The sequence below is a fragment of the Eubalaena glacialis genome, chromosome 4 (assembly GCF_028564815.1).
Source record: "Eubalaena glacialis isolate mEubGla1 chromosome 4, mEubGla1.1.hap2.+ XY, whole genome shotgun sequence".
In the NCBI taxonomy this organism is placed as follows: domain Eukaryota; kingdom Metazoa; phylum Chordata; class Mammalia; order Artiodactyla; family Balaenidae; genus Eubalaena; species Eubalaena glacialis.
The window spans coordinates 108,945,955-108,955,285 of NC_083719.1; positions in this window are offsets into that span (position 1 = coordinate 108,945,955).

The following is a 9,331-nucleotide window of genomic DNA, read 5'->3' on the forward strand; positions in this document are numbered from 1 at the left end:
TTGATCTTCAAAAAAACTGCTCAAATGGAGAAAAATGCATTGTTTCTAATGTTTAGAATAGTGAAATTCCTAAAGGAAGAGATAAAATAAGGCATGTGATTGTCTTTAATCCTGATCTCAGAACTGAACTTGTGATTCAGCTGTAATGATAAGGTCATATCGTATAGTATATGTGACAGATGAATGGAAGCATGTGGCACCAGGAACCTGAGGCTGCCCTCAGACCTTTAATGTCCTATTTATTCTATGCCAGAGACTTGGAGCTTGACATGTTTAATTGTACAGCTTAACTGGACTAAGAGGAAAGAAGCTGAAAAGCATTTTGATTTAAGCATGAAAACCTTTAAAACAATTTCAACAATAATCTCAAAGCATAGAGATGCTTCTGATATTAATGCAATCGCGTTTTTCAGCTATGGCCAACAGTCTCTGCATATTGAATGGGTTTTTAACTGCTCATCTCAAGTCAACCAGGGACTTAAGTATCAGGTTCCCATTACTCAAACAAGGAATTCACTTCAACTATTCCTGAAACCCTTCCTCTCTGCAGGTAAATGTGCTAGAGTTCATTTTCTGGTAAGTAAAATCGATTTTTCTAAGTGGCATAACCCTATAGCAACAAACAACACTGCTGTACCTCACATAGTGCCTCAATACCCCTTTTAGCTGGTGAGAACTGCATTTCACAACCAGATAAAAGTTACTTACCTTAGACTTCCCCGGACCCCCACCTCCAACTGTTTGGTCTGGAGTCTGACCAATTAGGCCCTCGTCATCAGCTTCTCAAGCTTACTGACCTCATTGTAAGCCTCAAGTCTTTTAGATGTTTATCTTACCTGCCATATTTCATAATTTCGGCCAAGATCTGCAAATAAATTTTATATTCATTGAGTAAGAGGAAGGCTTGCACACTGAATTTATCCAAAAAAAAGAAAGTGCCTCAATAAGGGCTTTCTTGATGAAGAGAAATATAATTTTGTGGGTCTCCATTACTCAGAGACTGTGTAAGAGCAGGATGGAACTGAAGGAACAAGCAAAGGGAAAGGTGAAATAAAAAGAGGAGGAGGAATTGTGACTAACACAAAGGGATGAGTGGGGGAGAAACATCATGTGCTGAGTGTATAAACATGTGTGGCATAGATGACTGTTGAGGGAAATCAGCACCAAAAAGTAAGTTATTCTTATTTCCTCATCAGTGTTTTGTTGATATTCTATATACCTGGTGTGTACTTGAGTAGCATTAATTGATAATGATTTATTTTATTAAAATAACTCTACAGATATGTACCATTATGCATATATTGTCAATGCAGTTATAAAGTTGCACTGGAAGACCTGTTTATTTGAGTCCCTTTGTGCCTTATTATCTTCAAGAGAAGAAATGAAATAAAAATAAATGTATTTATACTGTTGTCATTTAATAATTTTAAGCTGTGCTAAAATGTCATTTTCCTTATATGTCTTACATTAGAAAAAAATCTAAATGAAAATTTCATCATATATTAGCAGAAAAAATTATTTTAAACAATTCAATATATAGTTTTTTGATTGAAGTATAGTTGATTTACAACATTATATTAGTTTCTGGTGTACAGCATAGTGATTCAGTATTTTTGCAGTTTATACTCCATAGAAGTTATTACAAGATAATGGCTGTAATTTCCTGTGTCATACAATAGATCCTTGTTGCTTTTCTATTTTATACATAATCCCATACCCCAATCTTGCCCCTCCTTGCTTCCCTCTCCCCACTGGTAACCACTGGTTTGTTCACTATATATGTGAGTCAGTTTCTTTTTTGTCATATTCATTAGTTTGTTTTATTTTCTTAGATTCTACATATATAAATGTTAACGTAGCATACTTGTCTTTCTCTGTCTGACTTATTTCATTAAACATAATACCCTCCAGTTCCATCCATGTTGTTGCAAAAGGCAAAATTTCATTCTTTTTTATGGCTGAGTAGTATTCCATTTGTGTGTGTGTGTGTGTGTGTGTGTACACTACCTCTTCTTTATTCATTCATCTGTTAATGGACACTTAGGTTGCATTCATATCTTGGCTATTGTAAATAATGCTACGATGAACATTAGGTGCATGTATCTTTTTGAATTAGTGTTTTCATTTTCCTTGGATATATACCCAGGCGTGGAATTGCTGGATCATATGGTAGCTCTATTTTTAGTTTTTTAGGTACCCCATGCTCTTTCCTTTAGTGATGACACCAATTTAAAGTCCTACCAACAGTGTACTAGGGTTCGCTTTTCTCCACATCCTTGCCAGCATTTGTTATTTGTAGACATTTTGTTGATAGCCATTTTGACAGGTATGAGATGATACTTCATTGTGGTTTTGATTTGCATTTCTCTAATAAGTAGCAATGTTGAGCATCTTTTCATGTGCCTGTTAGCTCCTTTGGGGGAGAACTCTACCATTCAGATAGTCCCAAATTATTGTAAAATGTTTTCTTGGATATTATCTAGGTTTGGAAATTAGTTCATAAATTCAAGACAATTGCTAAGTCATATGAAAGGTGAACATTCTTCATAGATAGTTTATCAGGTGTTATAAGAGTGTGGTAATCATGCTAATCATTTATATTCCCACCAACAGTGTACAGGGGTTCCCCTTTTCTCCACATCCTTGCCACGTCTGTTATTTTATTTTTTTGTGGTAGCCATTCTGACAGATGTGAGGGGATATCTCATTGTGGTTTTAACTTGCATTTCTCTGCTGATTAATGATGTTGAGCATTTTTTCATGTATATGTTAGCCATCTGTTTGTCTTCTTTGGAAAAATATCTGTTCAGGTTTTCTGCCCATTTTTTGATTCAGTTGTTTGCTTTTTTTGACATTAAGTTGTATGAGCTGTATATTTTGGATATTAACCCCTTGTTAGTGGTATCACTTGCAAATATTTTCTCCCATTCTGTAAGTTATCTTTTCATTTTGTTGGTGGTTTCCTTTGCTGTGCAAAAGCTTTTAGGTTTAATTAGGTCCCATTTGTTTATTTTTTCTTTTGTTTCTTTTGCATTAGGAGACAGATCTGAAAAAATATTACTATGATTTATGTCAAGAGTGTTCTGCCTAAATTCTTTTCTAGGAGTTTTATGGTTTCTGGCCTTACATTTAGGTCTTTAATCCATTTTGAGCTTGTTTTTGCATATGGTGTTAGAGAATGTTGTAATTTCATTCTTTTAAATGTAGCTGTCCAGTTTTCCCAGCACCACTTATCGAAGAGGCTGTCTTTTCTCCATTGTCTATTCTTGCCTCCTTTGTCATAGATTAATTGACCATAGGCACATGGGTTTATTTCTGGGCTCTCTATCCTGTTCCATTGATCTATATGTTTGTTTTTGTGCCAATACCATGCTGTTTTGATTACTATAGCTTTGTAGTATAGTCTGATATTTTGCCTCTTTTAAAATTTATGAATAGCACATGTTGAATACTAAGGTAAATAAACCATTATTTGAAGCCACTTAAAAGCAAGGATCCCTTTTAGAGAGAGTAAACACATAGGCTGAAGTTTAGTAAAAGGATTGGTAAGCTTAGCTTGAAAAAACTAAGCTGAAAAAACTAAGCTTGAAAAGCTGGGTAAGTATAAAACTAATGTGAATATAATAACCATTGATTCACATTTGATATTCTCCTGTATGATATATAATGGTATGATTACCTATAAAATGTTTTAAATTTAGTCTTCAGGGCGAATTGACATTCCAAGGATCAGTAACAAATCAATCCTATGGATTTCCATTCTCTTGGCACATGGTAATATAGTCCTAGCAATATGTTTGCTCTACTTTGAGATGGACAATACAGGACTGTGATCATTTTGGACAACCAGATTTATGAGGGTCTTTTCCCTTTATCGCTTTATCTTTTTCCTTTTTTCCCCCTCACTCTTTCCTACCACAGTCTATCACTCTATCCTCATCTCCTTTTCCTTCCTCCATTCCTGTCTGTCACTTTTATCACTTTGAGATAAAATGCAACACAGCGCAAAGAGCTCGAGTAGAAACATGAATATGTGCCATCAGGGCATTATGGACAAGGAGATTTTTTTCTGGATATGGGACTTGAGGTGAGCTGTGAGCTGTCTTAAAGAAAAAGGAGAAAGGAGTAGGAAATTTCTAGGCAAAAGTAACAATTTTTACATGGGTAGAGATGAACACAAGGACATCGTATTTGCTGGTACTGGTGAAGACCTTAGTATGTATGTGGAATTTAAGTTGCAGTAAATAGGGGATAGATCTCTTATGTCATAATAATGCATTTGAATTTTTTTCCTGATGGCAATAGTGAACTGATGGAATTTTGTTTTTGTTTTGTTTTTGTTTTTTGTCTTAGATTGGGACTTAAATAATCAGATTTGGATTTGGGGAATATAACTCTGATGGTGGTTTAAGAGTGGACTGGAGGAGAGGGCCTGAGTAATGCCTAGTGTAATATACTTAGTGTACCAATATATATTTGTTGCATAGATACTGAATATATGAATGAATGGATACTAGTCCATTCATTAAGGAAGCTATTGGCATATTGAAATGCTTAGCTCCTGTAGAGAACTTACCATTCACATATTCCCAAATTATTGTAAAGTGTTTGCTTAGATGTTATCTAGGTTTGGAAATTAGTTCATACATTTAAGACAATTACTAAGTCATATGAAAGGTGGACATTCTTCATAGATAGTTTAGCAGGTGTTATAAGAATGTGGTAATCATGGAGTGTGAATCAAGTCACAATATGTTCATGGCTCAGTGTCAGTAAGAGAGCCTGTTAACCCACATGAGACAGTTTGTTTAGAGTCAGGTCAACTGTGGTCTGCAAGGAACTATTCAGAGAAATTTGAAGGATTTCTTTATGTTACCATTGAACTCTGAGGCTAAAGGTAGCAGCAGAATTAGTAAGGAATTCTCAAAGAAGCCTCCTGAAGTCCTACCATCCCAGCACAATTTCCTGGGTCACTCATGTGGTCAAAACTGTTATGCATTTTAGAACACCTGGAGCTCCAGATGAGAATGTGACCTCAGGCTTAGGTGCCAGGGCCTCTCCGTCAGATGTGGGTGCTACCTCATGGTGCCACTTTGGTAGGCAGTGATGGCTACCTTTTATTTTTCACCCAGTAAGTGTCCATCAGCCTCCTTGCTAAGTGTGTGCTTAGAAAACCTATTTTTATTTGAGCTTCTTTACTCTGTGAAATATCTATTATTAATCGCATTTTCTAGATGGTGAAATTGAAGCTCAAAAAGGTTAAATGACTTGCCAGTTGTTTCAGAGCTACGAAGAGGTGGAGTAGGCAATAAAAACCCAGGTCTAACCAACTGCAAGTGCCTTTCTTTTGGAGCATTCTTACAATGTGATAGTTCTGTAGATAAAAATTTAGGTATGAAATCTTGGGAGTGAAAGATGTGCACATCTGGGCAGATAGGGTAAAGCATAAAAGTGTGAGCTATATCTCACCATTCAAAATATGAAATATTAAATTAATTTAATATATAGCAACACATTCCTACTTTGCCTGTCATTCCCCACTCACATGTAAAACACACACATACATTCCAATAAAAACATGTTTCATGTGCAGAAAGAAAGTCAGCCTTCAGGGTTTGATTGCTGATATGAAAATTTGTTTTGTGGATGTCACCATTACTCTGACAAGTGAAACTGCCCATATGAATACAAAGCAGAAGCTGCAGCAAAAATCAAAAGAGAGAATCTAGTTGTTTAGGCTGAAAAAGTCCAGACAATATAAACTACTACTTGTGAAGAGATGGAAATTTTGTTTTTCTTTTAATATATTATAGAAAAACATTAAAGAGCAGATGCATGGCAAAAAAAAAAAGAAAATGCAATTTTTTAAAATGGCAACCACATAAGAAGACCCCATAGCTTATTCCAATATGTAGGAAGACTTCAGAAAACCATATGGAAATTTATTGAACTTCTTTAACATTTCCTGCCTTCTGCAAAGTAAAGAAAATGTACTTTTAAAAAGCATGATGACAGGCTAATGTTTTATAGATGACAAGAAGGTAAATACTTCTTTAAGACTATTTTGAAGCTGAGAAGTGACACTATTAAATAGAAACTCAAAAGAATATTACAAAGTTAATTTGCATATCTGTAAAGTAAAATGGAAAACTTTGTTTTTCCAAAAATGTCACTTTAACTGAAAAGAGCATCAAGGTGTTACAAGTAACCCCATAGTTCTAGATAAGCTTAGCAATCAGAAATTAGGAGCATAAAAATGAGCAGCAGGATGATTAATTGATGATATGTAAATGGCTTTATTGGTATTAGAGTTAGTATCCCAATAAAATGGCTTGTGATAGTTGTACTGGGCTGTTTGCTTTTGTTTCCCAATGATAGCAGGCACAATAAAATTTATTCAGTGATTTATTCAATTTATATTTATTAAGTGCTTGTCATGTGCCAGGTACCTGTCTGGGTCAGTAGTGTGGGTAAATCAATGAACATGAGAGAAAATTCATTGACCCCTTGTGGCTTACATTCTAGCAAGAAAATATAGACAAAAATTTATATCAATATGTACTATGATAGGTTGAGATAAGTGCCATGGAGTAAGGAGGAGAAAGAGTATCAGGAATGGATGCCATTTTATGTAAGATAGACAAGGTGAGCTTCTCTGATAAGGTGATATTTGAACAGAGGCCTGAAGTAGGTGAAGAAGCAAGCTGTGCAGATATCAGGGAGAAATGTTTCAAGCAGAAAGAACAGGAAGCACAAAAGCCCTGAGTCCTTAGTGAGTTCAAGAAACAGCAAAGAAGTCAAGTGTTGCTGGAACGCTATAAATAAGGGAGCAGTGAAATGAATGAAGCTGAAAAGCGGGGCCAGATCTCGTAGATCCTCACAGGTCATTGCAGGAGCTTTGGCTCTTACTCTGAGTTTCATAGGAAGCCAACAGAAGTCTTTGGGCAAAGGGTTGACAGGATCTGAATTATGTTTTAAAAGGCTTTCTGGCTACTCCTGTGTGGAGAATAAATTTTACTGGAGCAGAGAGGCCAGGGAATATTGCAGCAACCCATATTACAGTTATCAAGACAGTGAGAAGTGATTGGATTCCAGATATATCCTAAGGGCAGGGCCAATGAGACTTGCAGATGTATTCAGTGCTAGGGGTGAGTAACAGAAAGAAAATAATCAAGAATGACACTAAGAATTTCGGCCTGAGAAACTGGTTGAATCGAGCGTCTATTTACTGATAAGGAGAAGACCATGTGGAAGGTAGAAATATCAGTATTCAGTGATGGAGATTTAAAGTTGTATCTTGTACATTCAACTGGAGATGTTAATTAGGCAGTTAGATATGTGAATCTGGAATTCAGGGGGAGTCCAGAGTGGAAATATGAATCTGGAAATAATCAGCAAATATGGTGTTTAAAAGCAGGATATTAGATGAGGTCATAAAGGGAGTAAATATAGACTTTCATATTTAAATTTATAAATTTTAGTTATCAGAAATTTAGGTTATTATTTCATATAAAGTGATACTCTGGATATTTATTCAGTTACTAATATTTAATAATTGGTTTTGATAATATACTCAGTAAAAGTTACTTTTCATATTCAAGCATTTTTATTTTTACGTGTCTTAGCTTAATGAATGAATTTTAAGCTTCATTATGATACTGTGATGCCGTAATTATTTTGCATCTTCCCATAATGCTTAGTAAAATACTTGACATGAATTTCAATAAATGTATTGAATTCATAAATTTAAGGATATGAAAAAATCAAAATAAAAAAACCCAGGTCATTTATTATGATAGACTTACAGATTGGTGCTCTTATTAAAATACACATTTAAAAATATGATCTCACCTGTACTCTAGGAGTTTCTTATTTCTTATACTCCCTCACAGATTCTATTTAAAAACAGAATAATTCAGTTTCATGGTAGAATTACAGCTGCTGCTGTTGTCGGGACACTGAACTGCTGTTGCTGCTGCCACCCTTATAATTGAATTGAACATTTACTATGTATTTGACATGCATGTTTTCTAATTTTTATAACAATCTAACAAGAAAGGCTATATTATGTCCATTTTACCATTTTAAATATGAAAACTAAGAATAAAAGAAGGTAAATTATGTGTGAAGGATAATAGACTAACAAAATTGCAGAGTCTGGACTCAAACCCAGATCTGTTTGGCCTAAGAGAACAGAATTTTATTTTCATTCTACTATCACTCTGATCTAAGCAGTCTGTGTTTAAAACATATTCTAATAGATGTGAGACTGAAATATATATAATAGAAAACACATTCATTTTGAGGAAATTCAGGAGAGGAAAAGAGAAAAAGAAGAAAGAAATTCAACCGTATAGACTATGTAGAATATTGTCTTGATTCTTGGAAACATAAGAAGAAAAGCAGGGTGAAGAATTTTCCCTTTGTTCCTTAAGATTTCAGAGATGCCTCAAATTTACAATAGCCAGGTTTAGAAAGTTATGTCAAGTCTTTGCTTTTATGGCTCACATCTCACATATCGATTTAACATTTGCCAAACGCCTAGTATGTACCACCTCCAGTGCTGGATGCTGACAGCACAAATATAAATAATTCATGGTCCCTGTTCGAAAGGAGCTTCCATTTTATTGAGGGAGACAAATGAGTTAACAAAAATGAGTTAACAAAAATTATAATAAACTGAGATAAATGCTTATGTAGGAGGCATATTTAGTTACTTTATTACATAGTAGAGGGAACTAACACTTCCTTGAGAATGTGATGCCTGAGCTGAACCTTGAAGAATGAAAAGTATTATCCAGTCAGGGAAAGTACTCCTGGAACAGGGATGGCACAACCAAATATCTTCTTGGGGAACTCTAAGCAGCTTACTCTGGCTGGACCAGACATCCGAGGACAGGGAGTAGGGGAGGGGGAGGAGGGAGTTGATGAGTATTCAGGAAAGGTACTGGACAAGTAAATAGGTGATAGATTATGAAAGTCTGTGTAATTTTTGCTAAGGAACTTAGACTTTGGCCTTGAAGGATTTCTATCTTGGAAATGACATGATAAAATTCATAATTTAGAAAGCCACCCAGATGTAGTATGTAGAATTTATTGAAGAAAGAACAAGGCCATTCATCAATAGGAAGACAGATTACAGCCTATTGCAGTAATCCAGGTGAGCAAAGATGATGGTCTGCAGCAAAGGAGATGGAGATACATGTAACACTTAGAAAGTTTATTATTGATCAGAATTGTTGACTTGATGGGTATGAGAGAAAGGATATATGGACCATTTTCTAGGCTTTGGGGAAAGGTGGTGTCATGCTCTAAAATGGAAAGTCAGGAA